General features: G+C 48.9%; 2 protein-coding genes across 11 annotated transcripts in view; one reads left to right on the top strand and one right to left on the bottom strand.

Annotated features, from left to right (window-relative positions):
• Positions 1-2,832, bottom strand: part of CRYZL1 (crystallin zeta like 1) — a 35,321-nt gene extending 32,489 nt beyond the window's left edge. Inside the window, exon 1 of the mRNA XM_037525009.2 lies at positions 2,727-2,832. The gene's annotated coding sequence lies outside the window, so the exon portion shown is untranslated. The remainder of the gene's footprint in view (positions 1-2,726) is intronic.
• A 228-nt stretch (positions 2,833-3,060) lies between these two features.
• Positions 3,061-13,131, top strand: part of ITSN1 (intersectin 1) — a 177,139-nt gene continuing 167,068 nt past the window's right edge. For 3 of the 10 annotated variants that reach the window (XM_054700298.1, XM_054700303.1, XM_054700302.1), the window contains exon 1: positions 3,525-3,736. The gene's annotated coding sequence lies outside the window, so the exon portion shown is untranslated. Of the gene's footprint in view, positions 3,355-3,524; positions 3,737-13,131 lie in introns of those variants that run through there. The other 7 variants (XM_054700300.1, XM_037524997.2, XM_037524996.2 and 4 more) reach the window with 4 other exon arrangements.

Raw genomic sequence — 13,131 nt, 5'->3', positions numbered from 1 at the left:
GACGGACCGAAGGACACTGCTGAGGGGAGCAGCGGGCGGCAGGAGAGGTCTGCGCACCATGTGGGACCCTCCTCCGGTGGCCGGGGAGCAGCTGGGGATCGAACCGGCGCCTCAGAGGCCGCGGGCAGCTTCGCAACCCAGCGCTCAACCGCTGCGCCACCGGGGAGGCCCGGGATGGGGATTATTTTAAAGGTGGCAAGTCTTTGGCGCAGTTACTAGTCACTGCAGGTTACAAGGTTAGGTTCAGTTACTATTGGACAGAAACTTAACTTTCATTTATATTTCTGAATTAGCATCATATTTTCCCATATGTACTCCTGGGGAACAATGGAACCAATGGTGTGATGACAGTCCTCCCAGTACGCTGGCTTCATCATGTGACACTGGGACAATGCAGGTGGAGATGAGAGAGAAAAGCAATTGAGGGGTCCTGCCAGAATCTCTACCACACACTCTCTTTCCTCCCCAATTGATTTTAATCTATCTTTTCTTTTACCAACTAACATGGCAATTCGTAAATGCTTATTTAATTTTCCAGCTCCCTCTGGGATCTTAAAAAGACAATTTCTTGCTTCAGATGCAAAACAGGAATTGTAATTTTATTAATCTAACATTAAATATTTAATAATAAATGATCAAGAGAAAATAATTCAAAAGACATATTTTTTAAAATATACAAAATGGAAGAAAATGATTTTGCCAAATATCACATTTTAGCATGTGTGGAGAATGTATTTTTGCTCTTCGACTCATAAAAAACTCTCCTTAGTTCAATTTAGTACTGTTCATTGGGGCTAGAAAAATCATCAGTAAAGTTGTCTTTGAAATAATCTCTATGAGGTTAACAGGAGAAAGAAAACATTCATTTCTGTCAATCAAGAGAGATTTAAACCACAAACCTCCCAAAAGACACTGTGGTTCCATAGTGAGACTTCAAGAATTCCTATGCTTTCCCATCCTGCAAGGAGGTACACAAAGGGATGGAGACACACTACTGCCCAGGATTAGTACTGGTCCAGAGGCCCATCTATCTGGTGATTTTAAACCACTCTTCTTCAATTTAGAACCTTGATTTTGAATGCATGGAGAATTGTAAAACTACCAAAATATTTCACTGAAAAAATACAGACAACCTGACCTTGTATGGAGAACACTTTCTGTTTCAAATCTAAACAAACATCCCATTTGTGCCATAAAGTGGTACAGAGGCATCAATGAACCACAATTGGTGATAGAAGATAGTAATTAACCCGAAGTGGCGCATGGGTGAGATTTAGAAGTCATATCTGACCCTAGTTTCAATTCTGGCTCTGCCACTTATTTGCCCTTTGATTTTTGGGCCACTGATGGGCCTTCCATTCCATTGCTGTATTGGTAGTTACTTCAAAGTGTTGCTGTAAGTACTAAATAATGTATGCAAAGCACTCAGTATATCACCTGGCACAAAACAAGCATTCACTAAATGGTGGCTATTTGTACTATTATTTTTGTAAACTGAGAATCTCGAAAGTAATGCTTGAGTCCACCTCAGCAAAGGCTTTGGTCAGGTGCTACCTGAGCTTTAGCACCTTTTATTTTTTGCAGTGGGTTATCAGATCACGGCACTTGCACTGTCCATCAATACTAGCCACTGGCCATTTGAACTGCCTAGTGGGAACCAAAATGTGCTGTAAGTGTAATAAAGCACACGGATTTTGAAGGCTTGATATGAAAACGATTATTTCCATTTTTTCATATCTGATGAGCTGAGAATATTTTGTTTGGAGGTTCTAGCAGGGGAGCGCAGCTACTCGTATACCCTCACCGAAGACCGGTCCGTCTCTATTCGGGGAAGGCCGTCCTCTTCGACCGAGCGCGCAGCTTCGGGAGGGACGCACATGGAGCGGTGAGGGAGGAAGGGGACACCCGCCTAGCCAGCCAGATCAGCCGAATCAACCCTGGCGATCAATGGGGTGACAGATGTCGCTGCCAGATCGCCCTCACATCCGAGCTGAGAATATTTTGGATAGAATGGGTGAAACGAAACACACTCTTAAAATTAATTTCACGTGTTTGTCTTCCTATTTTTTAATGGGGCTGCCAGAAAAATGCCAGGAGCGGCTGGCATTCACTATGCCTGGGGCAGAGCTGATGGACACCACAGCAGCAGCTGGGCGCTTGCTAGAAATGCAGGTTCTCTGGTCCTAGCCCTGACCCACAGCACTTCAACCCGATGCGCGGGCGATGCTCAGCGAGCCCCGGGGCGGCCAGCGGCTTGGCTTGGTGCAGACGGGGACCCCTGGGGGTGGCCTCGAGGCACCCCGGCCGGCACCCGCGCTGCAGGCAGCTCTCGCGGAGAAAGGAAAGCGCGGGAGGGGGGGGGGGAGACAGTGGCCGGGTGGGAGGAAACCAAGCAGCTCCGCTGGAGGAACAAAAGGAAGGCTGGGGGCCAGCCCGGGAGGTCAGCGGAAGGGAACCCCCAGACTGCTGCCTCCACCCAGGGCGGGGAGACGCAGCAGGGGCGACCCCCGCGAGCCGAGCCCGCAGGACCCGGACCCGCCGGCCGCGCACGTCCCTCCCGCCCCTCGGCGGCCTCCGCGGCGCCAGGCCCGGCCCGCGGGCTCCGGGCTTGAGGGGGACACGCCTCCCGCCCTCCGCCCCCAGGACCCGACGGTTCCTCGGGGCGCCTCCCGCTCTTTCGCCCCCAGGGGGTTTCCAAGGACGCGCCAGGCGCCCCCCGGGCTCACCTGCCTGCGAGCGGCTCCCACGGCCTGCGCCTTCGCCTCCGCCACCTTAGCCCTTCCGCGACGGGCAGCCCCGCTGGCCTGGGCGCGGCTCCCATTGGCCAGCCCGCCCGTCACTCTTGAAATCCCGGAGGCTGTGGGGGACGCCATAGCAACGAAATCGGAAACTACAACTCCCGGCATGCTCTGGGGGGCGGAGCTGTGAGGCGACACGGCCGGGCGGCCAATAACTGGGCGCAGTCGTGGTTGCCAGATGGGGCCCGTTTTATGCAAATTTGCAAGAAAGACCACACCCTTCCTCATTCCAAGCGTGTCCCCCACCGCCTCTCTTGGGTTGTGCCCCGCCTCTTTCGCCGCCACATTTTCTCCTTTGCACGGCCCGTCCCTCAGTGGAGTGCATTCTCACTAGCGCCTCGCACGGCAACGGACAGAAGAAACCGATTGGCGGCGCAAAACCTCCACAAGCGCGACCACGGAACGGCCAGTCCCGCAGGCTCCGGTTACGCCTTCTGGGAAGGGGCGGGGTGGAGGGGCTCCGACTCCGCCCCCTCCGAGCTTGGCGATTGGCTCACTCGGCCGTCACTCCGTCGTCAGCCTTTTTCCCTGGGCTCGCTCGCCCTGCGTCCCCGAGGTGGGCGGGGCTGGCGGCAGGGGGCGGGGAGGCGGTGCGGGCCCCTTCTTGCCATTGGCTGCCGGCTGGGGCCCGCCCACCGCGGGCGGGCCTGGCGGGGCTGCGGGGGGCGGAGGCGGCCGCCGGCGGCGCTGAGGGGCGAGGCGGGCGTGCGGGCCGAGGGCGGGAGGCGGGAGGCGGGAGGCCCAGCGGCGCGGCGGCGCGGGAGGGAGCGCGGCTTGGTTGCTCCGTAGTACGGCGGCTCGCGAGGGCGCAGCCCGAGCGGCTCCGGGGCGCGCGGCGAGCGGGCGGCGGGGATGGTGTGCGGGGCCGCGGCCCCTGCGTGCCTGGCGGCGGCGAGTGCGCGGCCCTGATTGCGCCCGGCGGGCGGCGCGGAGATGAGGTGAGCGCGGCGCGGCCTGGCGGGGTCGGCGCGGGGTCGGCGCGATGGCCGCCCGGGCGCGGGGCCGGGGCCGGCGCGCGTCGCTCGGGCCGCCCTTCACCCCCGCCGCGCCCGCGGAGGCCGGGCGCCCGCCCGCCGCCCGGTCCCCGCTGGTCCCCGCCGGTCCCCGCCCGGTCCCCGCCGGTCCCCATCCTCCGGGCGGCGGGCGGCGGGCGGCGGAGGCCGGGGCGCGCGGCGGGCCGTGGGGCGGCGGCGCGGGGCGGGCGGGCGCGGGCGGGCTGGGCGTCCGCGCCCGGTGGCCGCGCGGGGCCCCCTCCGCCGGGGGCGCGGGGGCGAGCGGCCCCGGCCGGGCTGACCTCGGTGCCCTCCGCCGCCGGGCGGGGCGGCCCGGCCCGGCCTCGCCTCCCGGGGACGGAGCTCGCGGGGCCGGCGCCGCCGCCTCTCCCGGCCGCGGTCCCCGCGCGCCCCGTCCCCGCCGGCGCCCGCGGAGCCCTGTCCGCGGAGGACGCGCCGAGCTGCGGCCCGGGGCGCCGGCCGGGCCGGCGGGCGCTGTTCCGCGGAAAGCGGCGCCCCTGGCCGCGAGCGCGTCCCCGCGCCCGCCCGGCGCCCCGGCTCCGCGCGCAGACCCGGCGGGGGCCCGGGCGGCCGGCGGGGCTTGCGGGACGCGGCGAGGCAGTCGGGGTCCCCGGGCAGGGGAGGCCCGCGAGGGGCGGGTGGCACCTTCCCGCACTCCTGTTCGCCCTTGGGCTGGAAGAGCAACTTCGCGGGTTGCGTTCCCTGCGGGCATCTTTTGTTGGGAGCCGGGCTGCGGGAGGCTTTGCTTTTGAAGAAACCGAGGAGCGGCTTCTCCGCGGAGCTGGAGGCTGCTGGAGGCTCCGGAGAGCGTCGTCAATGTGGAAGTTTCCCTTAGAACTTTGCCATTGTCAGTGCTGTTTTTGGAGGCAACACCAGCTTGAAAATTTAGATTTTTGCAGACTCCGGCTAGATGCGTTTTCTTTGTGCTTGTCTGCGGGCATCTTACTCTTGGCTGTCGGCGTGGTCGAATGCTAGGAATAATAAAAGCAAGTCCAGTAAAAAGTATGGATAATAAAAAACCAACACGTACAAACACATGCACCTGGAAAATCTCGGTTCTGTCCACGGGGGAGGCAGTTTCACTAATCCCTTTGCGTGGACGAGGAACTGGCTGAAAGCTCCTGGAGTAGGTGGTGGGCAGGACCTGAGGGCAGGTACCGGGTGTGTGTAGTGCTGCTCTTCACCGCTCAGACAGGGGCGGTGTATTTATTGGGATGCCTTTTTTTGTAGGTGACTGAAGGTGCAGAGGCTTAGATTCCCCCTCAAATTTACGATTTCTGGCTCTGGAACAACATACCACGTTTTTGCTTTTGTTTTTAAGTGATTTACTGGAGACATTTATCTTAGGATGGGTGTTTACTTATATGTCTACATCTGTGTATTAATATTAAAGAGAAGTCTTTCTGTAGGAGAATTTTGAAGTAATCCAAGAACTTTTAAGTAATCCGAATGAAGACATGAGGGGAACACATTTAGTGATGGTGTTAAAACTAGTTAAAACTTTAAGAAGCCCCAGTAAGGAACATTTCTAGAGAACATTAAAAAAGTAGAGGTTTCTTTATCTAAGAATTGTATCTGTTGAAATTGCTGAGGGATGTGCTATTATTATTCTGCCTGAGTGAGAGGAAATGAACAAATTTTTGATGTACTTTGGAACTCGGTGGATTGTTCAGATACTAGGCATTGTGAAATAGGGCATAAAATGAATGGTAGCAATGTTTGTCCCTCTTAGCTTTTTTTTTTTGCTGTTGACTAGCAATTTCCTTTTTCTTAATGCTTATCTCTAATATTGGAGGTGGAACCCTGCTTAAATTCATCTTTTGCCCAAATGCCCAGATGCAGGCAAATGCAGATCTTTAAGGGGGAAGAAAGAGGTGCTGGTAAATTCCTCTACTCTTATTCATCTTTTTAATTTGCTGGATTTGTGAATTAGCAAGAATTAATTACATGAGGGTGCAGTTTATATTACTCAGTTCAAATTCCACTGCCATAGAGCTTTTCCCTTCTGTGTGATCAGTACCTTCTGAATGACTCCACTTACTGGTTTCTCAAAGTCTGAAACCTCAAGTCACTTACAGATTTTATTTATTTATTTATTTATTTATTTTGGTGACCTTGCCTCCAGATGCATCTCCTGAGTGGAGTCCTGGTATCAATATTTTTAGGAATGTTTCCTGTACATTACAGCTGGAGAACCTCTGGCATTGTGGCTTCCTTTTCACAGAACGTCTCCTGAAGTGGAGAGCAAGTTTCTCAAGTGACAGAATAGGTCTTATTAGGTTGCTAATAAAAACTGTGACCTTCAGATATGTTAATGCACCTGTAATAATACATGGAAGGAAGAGATTTTGGTTCCTTATAGTGTCTTCAGTGCCTAGAACCATGCCTGGAGAAACTCAAAATTTATGAGTGAATTACATTGCACACATTTTTAAGCCTTTACTTGTAAAGTTAATCTTTATCACTTGGTAGTAACTGATTTTATAAATTGAGAACTACAAGTACTCTGCCTTGGTCATTTTGTGCATTTGGTTCGGTCTGAAAGGTGAGAACCTTTCTCAAGCATGCCCGGGGTGAGGAACCTGGCAAGGTGTTCGCTTAGAGACTTAAAATGTAAATTTAAGTCACAGTAAAGTGGCGAATGACTGTTATCATTGTATCACAATGCCATTTTGTAAGCTATGATAAACCCAGATGTAACACTGTAAAAATTGGTTTCCAAAAGTGAATTGGTATGCTTTCCGATTTCCTTTTTCATACTGATAAAATACGACCTTCACTCCTTTCAGAGTCCAGCATAGCACCTCATGTAACAGTTCTGAAGAGCACAAGCTCCAGAGAAGACTGGGTTTGACCACACCTAGTCTGTGACTTTGATCTAGTACTTAGCCCTCAGGGCCTTTCTTTTCTCAGATGAAATGGAAATAACAGTAGATCAAGATTAAATACTTCTCGGTACTTACGTAAGTTCTTGAGTTACAATCATTTTCATAAATGGTAGTGACAATGATGATAAAGAATTTGGGTATATTAAAATATATTCAACTCAAAAGCAACCCATTTAATTGGTACTCTACTTTGTGGTGGTTGGTGGAGATCATTGCTTCAATAAGAAATCGCTTGCTAATTTCTTGGTACCAGAGATGTATAATTTTTTTTTTAAAGATTTATTTATCTATATAAGCACTGGGGTACTGGCCAGAGGCGCGGGAGGGCGAGAGAATTCACCAGAGACAGAGCCAGGAACAGAACAGGCAGAAGGACTGAAACACTGCTGAGGGGAGCGGCAGGAGAGGTCTGCTGCGCCATGTGGGAATCTCCCTGGCCAGTTGGGATCGAACCGTCGCTGCAGATGCTGCGGACAGCTCCATAGCGCTGTGCTGAATCCGCTGCACCACCGGGGAGGCCCTGTATAATTTTTAATTGGATAACTAAACATTAAAAGCATTCAGTAAACCACTAAATGTTATATAAATGTTTTTTCTAAATAAAGATAAATCTTGTTATTTTTAGCATAATTGTATGATTTCAGATTGAGAATCAGTTTATGATGGTCAGCTGATAACCCTCTATTTTAAAGAACTGCATGTTGGTGGTAGGAAAACCGAAATACAGAAAAGTGAAAACTAGAAAAGACTCATAACTCTACTACCTAAATGATGTATCTCCAAACACATTTTGTGTGCTTGTGGCTATTCTTATATAAAATTTTGGTAGCAAAAATGAGATTCTGCTATACATGGAATTGTTTTATAACTTTTTATCTTGACATCATGAATCCACATCTGTAATGTCATTTATAATATTTTAGAAATGGATAATATTTTGTTTTATAGATCTGTGATAATTTAACCAATTAATTTTTTAAAGATTTATTTATGTCTGTAAGAACTGGGGTACAGGCCAGAGGTGTGGGGGGGTGAGAGGATTCACCAGAGATAGAATGGGGAACAGAACAGGCAGACTGACTGAAATACACTGCTGAGGGGAGCAGTGGGCGAGTCAGGAGAGGTCTGCTGCACCATGTGGGTTGCTCCCTGGCTGGGGATTGAACTCGTGCTGCAGAGGCTGTGGATAGCTTCACAGTGCTGTGCTTAACCCCTTGTGCCACCAAGGAGGCCCAATCAATTAATTTTTATTACACTTTAGTTTGTTTCCTTTTTTCTCTTCCTGCCCCCTGCTATTATCAATAACTCTGCAGTGATTATCCCATGTACCTCTCTATATATACTCCTGAGGTTTTTGTTTTTTTCTCTTCTTAGGAAATGTTTCCAGAGATAGAATGGCAGGATTAATGTACAGACTAAGTTATCAGGTTTTTGATACCTATTTCCAATTTGCCAGTTAGAAAGGTTGTAGCACTTTACACTCTTACCTTGGCTTAGGAGAGTTCCCTTTCCCTGCCCCCATCCCTCTCCTTTTGTTTGACTTAACCAGTGACAAACCTAGTGAGTTTACTTTCAGGGAGAATGGGATGTTGTAATCTGTGTAGTGATATGATACGGACAATCAGAAAATTCATACACCTGTAATAGTGATAGCTGTTCTGCAGCATTTTATCAGCACTGATTCAGTTGTCACAGAAAAACTCTTGGTAACTGGTCAGTAATGGAGTGCCAGCAAGTGGCTGGACAGATTTTTAACCCCACATCCCAAAACTCCTAGCCATAGGGCTGGGCTGCCAATTTCTTGGACTTGCTTTATAGGCATTTGGGTACTTTTTCCACTCCTGATTTCTGTTTTGAGTAAGTTGTGTATTCTGTTTTGAATAAGTTGTGTATACCCTGATATGTGTGAATCTACAAAGGAGGTGGGGCACAGAATGGAATCCTTTTTTTTTTTTTTTTAAATAATAAATTTTATTTTTATATTCCCCATACAATTGCAACCCCCCCCTTTCTGATCCAATCCCTCCCCTCCCGCCCCCCACCCCCAAAAGTGTCTCTGTTTCATAGTTTTTTGTTGATTCTGATTTTCACTTTCTTATAGTTATTCATTTTCCTGGTCCCTTATTTAAGTTTTCTAGATTCCTGCTATGAGTGAGACCATCCGGTATTTTTCTTTTTCTTTTTGGCTTATTTCGCTGAGCATGATCCCTTCCAGCACCATCCATGTTGCTGCAAATTGCATGTGTTTATCTTTTTTGAATGCTGAGCAATATTCCACGGTGTATATGTACCACATCTTCTTGATCCAGTCATCTACTTTTGGGCATTTGGGTTGTTTCCAAAGCTTAGCTATTGTAAATAGTGCTGCTATAAACATAGGGGTGCAGGTGCTCTTTGGAATTGATGTTTCTGTGTCCTTTGGGTAAATACCTAGGAGTGGAATTGCTGGATCCTATGGAAGCTCTATGTTTAGTAGGTCCAGAAATCTCCACACAGCTCTCCATCGTGGTTGGACCAGTTTGCGCTCCCACCAGCAGTGCAGGAGAGTTCCTTTTTCTCCACACCCTCACCAACATTTGTTGTTGCTAGTTTTTTTAATATGTGCCCAGAATGGAATCCTTAACGAGGATTTAGTCGCATAAACTCACCGATAAGCTTCCCTACTGTCCAGCATTCGTCCCTAGAGCAGCCTGTTGTCCTGTACTCTGAAGTGATCTTCCCAAAGTGCCTCTCATGAAGAGCAGGGTAGAGCCTGGGAGAAGGCTAGTGCCGCTGAAAAGGCATTTTGCTGGCGGGGTGGACCTGCCTTAGAAACATGGGCCTGCGTAGACGAGTGTGATTAGGAAGGCCACCGGCATCTCTCCACGCATTTCCATGGGGGCCAGTTTGGAGATTTGAAGCAGCCCACGGAAGTCACTTCAGGAATTCAAAGGCCTCAGTGTAGAGAGATGTCACAGATCCGTTAGGAGATCATTAAAGAATAAACTTCTGTTTTATGAAGGTTGATAGTACAGTAACACTCAAGTTGGGTTGCTCGAGTTGGTAGCCCACTAACAAAGTGAATTTCAAGCAGGTTAATCCATGTGAAATCACTGCTTTCTTTTTTTTTTTTTTTAAAGAATACCCTTTTTTTTTATAGAGGCATGTTTTATTTATTTATTTGTTTGTTTGTTTTGTTTATACAAGCACTGGGTACAGTCAGAAGCACCGGAGGGTGAGAGAATTCACCAGAGCCAGAGCGGGGAGCAGAGCAGGCAGAAGGACCGAAGTACACTGCTGAGGGGAGCAGCGGGCAGCAGGAGAGGTCTGCGCGCCATGTGGGACCCTCCTCTGGTGGCCGGGGAGCAGCCGGGGATTGAACCGGCGCTGCAGAGGCCACGGGCGGCTTCGCAACCCAGCGCTCAACCACTGCGCCACCGGGGAGGCCCTCACTGCTCTCTTAACCTCCCTCTAGCGGAGTTGATGATAGCTGTCTTGCCTTACTAGCTTACTGCTCAGAGAGCTGTGGTGAAATTGTTCAGACTTAAGATCACTGACCTGAGTTTGTCCGCCTGTTGCCTGCGGAGTGAGGTAGGACTTAGGGCTCAGTTATATGTGGATGTTGACTCTTCTCTTGAGCCTGGTGCTTTATCTTTATTAGGAAGTTACTGTGGTTTACTCTTCCGCCTCAGAGATTGGGTGAGATGAAGTGGGCCACCGAAGTCTGACCTGGTGGTTGTGGTGCAGAGCTCCACTGGGCCAGTTGGGGACGGTACCAAGTACTTTCATTCTTCGGTTGAGTGGTAGAGCCAGGAGTTGCACTGAGTCTGGGATGGAGCTGAACTTGTGAAAATAACAAGGTCATAGCAGTTGGGCAAAGTTTTTTTTATCTCCCCAGTGGCTAAAATAAAGCATCTTCTCAGTACAGGAGGGCAGTGCTTTTGATCCTCTGTTGCTTTGGTGAACATTTTAACTTATTTCTCTGCCAGTGATGGATCTGTTCATCTTTGAATTTTGTCTGCAACTCCTTCCGGTGATTGGTGGCATGCATTTGCAAAGCATGGGTACAACATGTGGAAATGTACAAGTCAACTGGCTTTGGTGCCAGGCTTTAAACCAACCTAATTAAGGGGATCGTTAATGCTTATGATGAAAGCATACAAATGAGATGTGAGATGACATGGGGGTCATTCTCTGTGTTGTGTGTGTGTGTGTGTAAGGCTAATTCTCTCCAAGGCAAATTTCCTGAGCTGTTTTATTGTTCTCACCAGGCTGGTGTGTTGTATTACCAGCCAGCGTAGAAACGCACATGCATACACCATCTCTGTGTGCTATCTATGGTAAGAGTCTTTTTGTTGCAGACCCGGTGTTTATAAAAATTAATTCATTTTTGCTGTCAACCCAAGATAATAGATTTTTTTTTTTAAGATTGATTTATTTATTTATACAAGCACTGGGTACAGTCAGAAACGCGGGAGGGTGAGAGAATTCGCCAGAGCGGGGAGCAGAGCAGGCAGAAGGACCGAAGTACACTGCTGAGGGGAGCAGCGGGCGGCAGGAGAGGTCTGTGCGCCATGTGGGACCCTCCTCTGGTGGCTGGGGAGCAGCCGGGGATCGAACTGGCGCTGCAGAGGCTGCGGGCAGCTTCGCAACCCAGCGCTCAACCGCTGCGCCACCGGGGAGGCCCGATAATAGATTTTAAAAGCTAGCAGGCTTCCAGTTTCTGGAGTTATTTGAAATTCAGCTGCTCTAGTCTTGCAGAATTGGAGTGTGATATTTTGGTCACTGATATAAAAGATGTTTAGCCAGTTGTGACAGAAGACTTGAAAGATGGACCAGAAAGTTAGTGCTTCTGGATACAGCAGATTTCAATGAGTGAAAGGTTTTCCCCTCTTCAATTTCTACTCTTGTGATAAATAATACTAAACTATGTCACTAAGTGATAATAACTTTATTTTAGGTAGTACTGTTTATTTTCAGGCACCTTCCGGTATAGTCATTACAGTTGTCATTTTAATAGTCTTTAGAGGATTAGAGAAATTAAGGATGAAGAAAACTTGATAGAGGTTCCTAGGATGTAAGTAAGCTCCATGAGGGCAGGGAGTTTTGTTGGTGTTCCCCACCTTATCCCAGGAGCTGGCCCCGTGCCTGGTGCACAGAGGACGTTCATAGTGGCGTGTTGGGAAACACTGGTATTTGAGGACTCCATTGTCTGGAAGTCAGCTCGACTCCAGCCATTGAGGGAGTGAGAACAGGTGAAGCATAAAGGAGATGGGGGGACTTGGGTTTTGAGTCAGTGACGTAGGAGTATAAGTTTAAGCGGGGGATGGGGGGTGTCATGATTTACTTCTCTTTAAAATGATCACTCGGGATATCACATGGGACTGGGTTGGAGGAAAGCAAGAGAGAAATGTTGAATTGACTCCACTTCTGGTTATATGTGGATGATGACACATAAAGCACCAGTCTTGTCCATCTAGCAGGATTATTATGTTTCACTCTTTGAGGGCTCAGAGATAGGGCTTGACTAATGGGGATATGTACAAATGTTTTGAAGTTCTCTAAGGGAAAGAGACTCCCATAGAACCACTTTTATTATTGTCAAATAACCTAACAAACTAAAATGAAATTGGGAATTGTTTTACCATTTCAAACACTAAATTAATTGAGGTTATGAATATAGGTTTCTGATAGGAGCAACTTTCTGTTTATAATTTTTTTGGCAAAAAAACTTAAATATATGGAAACAAATCCTTTAATAACTGTTTTGTGAATTACATATCTATGGAAGCTACTCAGTTTGAGCAGATCTAATTTATAGAATGCTGCTATTGTCTGTCCAATCTAGTTTTAATTAGTATCAAAGGGAGGGAGATAACTGCCCTAATTGTAACCTGACATTGCTTCCTTAGTTCAATTAGTTTTAAACCACAGTCATTATCTGTTGTTTTAGTTGTTTTGATCTCATTAGATGATGTGATATTGCAGTTGTGATTTAGTAATTAAAAAAATAGCATGTTTTTTCTTACTACAGAAGCAGCACATATTTATTGAAGATCACTCTTAAAAATATAGAGAAGGAAGGAAGGAAAAGCCAACCCAGAGTCTCACTGTCCAGTGATAATGATTTTTCAGGTCTGGTGCTGGGCGGCCTGAGCACAGTGCCCAGTAGGCTGGGTGTGGGAGGCTACTGCGCCCTGGTGACCTGGGTCACTTATTAATGATGAGAGGGGACCCTATGGATGGGACAGCCCGGGGCCAGTCAGCACAGACACTGTTGACCCTGGGCAGCACGTTCTGGTGTAACTAGAATGGCTAAGTCTTCGAAGGTAGCTGGAAGTCTAGAAATGTGGATCATTTTTTTCCCCTTTATTTATTTATTTTTTTACATCATTGTTCATTTTTAAACAATATTTGCTTCTCCCCACCCCCTCAGGTGTAGTCCCCCTAGAG

This window comes from Talpa occidentalis, unplaced genomic scaffold (genome assembly GCF_014898055.3).
Source record: "Talpa occidentalis isolate TD23 unplaced genomic scaffold, MPIMG_talOcc4v2.1 talOcc4.4, whole genome shotgun sequence".
Classification (NCBI taxonomy): Eukaryota; Metazoa; Chordata; class Mammalia; order Eulipotyphla; family Talpidae; genus Talpa; species Talpa occidentalis.
Note: the sequence above shows the minus strand (reverse complement) of the source record. Positions and strands in the feature narration are given on the sequence as shown.